Consider the following 1,499-nt stretch of genomic DNA (forward strand, 5'->3'; position numbering starts at 1 on the left):
GTACCGCTGGAAGTCAGAAGATAGGCCTGATGCTTGAGCTTCACGTTTAGCCTGGTCACGCAGGTCCATAAGAAGTCGCAGATCATCGTCGACCCACTGGGCTGGCGATGCTCTGACAGTTGTCTTGCGGACTGGAGCGTGTTGGTTGGCTAAGTTAGTGAAAAGTCCCATAAAGGTGTTCAAGGCTTCTTCTACATCATAGCTATTGTGCACAGTGTGCCAGGGAGATTGAGCAATATCTTGAAGGAAGTGTTCTTGATTAAATCTCCTATATGACCGTTTTAGTGTGATAGAGGTCTGTATCTTAGGTAATTTTGTTTTCCTTGTGGTGTGTACTAGATTGTGGTCAGTGCACCCAAATGTGATGGATTGTGTGTGAGTGAATTTGTCTGCTCTGTTTGTAAATATTAGATCTATGCAAGAAGCAGTAGCAGAACCATTTGCGGATCTCCCAATCCTGGTTGGACTTACAACCAACTGTTCTAGGTTCAGTGAAGACAGATCTGACTCTAGTCTTTCTTTTAATGGGCAAGTGTCATTTAACCAGTCAATGTTAAAATCTCCAGTTATGATGACCTCTTGGTCACCTAGAGTGACTTTGTCTAGTGTTTGTGCAATTTTGTGGAGATATTCAATCTTAGCTGAGGGAGCTCTATACAGGCATCCGACCAGGATTGGTTTTACATAAGGTAGGTGAATTTCAGCCCAAACTATTTCCAAGTCACTAGTTTCAAGGTCAGATCTTCTTTTATGAGGAACGTTGTTACTTATATACAAGGCGACTCCACCGCCTCTACTGTTGCGGTCATGTCTTAATATGGAATAGTCACCAACATTTAGGGCTCCATCATATACACTGCTATCCAGATGTGTTTCAGATATAGCTACAATATGCAAGTTGTTGGTACTCAGCAGCTGAGATATCTCTTGAACTTTATAACGCAAACTGTTAATATTAACATGAGCTATGTGCAATCCTTTACTTGGTAGGCTGAGATCTGGACCGGGATTCATCTGGACGTCCCCGGCCAGTAACAGGGTGATTGTAGCTAAGAGTGCATAAACTTCAGTGGTACCGGTACCTCTCGAAGCGGGTCTTCTGGACTCAGACTCGGGTGACAGCTGGAAGTGGCTCACAGCGTATGCCCCACTCATCCCCAGGGACGATGGCTGGTCGGCTGCAATCTGCCATGTTGTCATACGATCCGTAGTTTGCTGGGATGGTTGAGTGTAGCTAACATTTGGTAGTAAAGCCACTATAATTGTTGCTAAAAGCAGCATTTGGTCTCGTACTGTTCTTAATATCTTACCTCTAGGCTCCATAACATTAGTAATGACGCAGAGTATCTAGGTTCACAAATTGCTAAAATACTATATACACGCAGAGAATATACACAATAAGATGGTGGCTCAGTTCGTGTTTGTTACTCTACACTGACAAAAGTATATGCTACTGATGGTTAACCGTGCAACTTCATATCACACAATGGATGGACGGT

General features: G+C 43.4%; 1 protein-coding gene across 2 annotated transcripts in view; it reads left to right on the forward strand.

Annotated features, from left to right (window-relative positions):
• LOC118421497 (synaptojanin-2-binding protein-like) overlaps positions 1 to 1,499 on the forward strand; it is an 8,709-nt gene that overhangs the window by 2,940 nt on the left and 4,270 nt on the right. The window lies entirely within an intron of this gene.

The sequence above is a fragment of the Branchiostoma floridae genome, chromosome 1 (assembly GCF_000003815.2).
Source record: "Branchiostoma floridae strain S238N-H82 chromosome 1, Bfl_VNyyK, whole genome shotgun sequence".
Classification (NCBI taxonomy): domain Eukaryota; kingdom Metazoa; phylum Chordata; class Leptocardii; order Amphioxiformes; family Branchiostomatidae; genus Branchiostoma; species Branchiostoma floridae.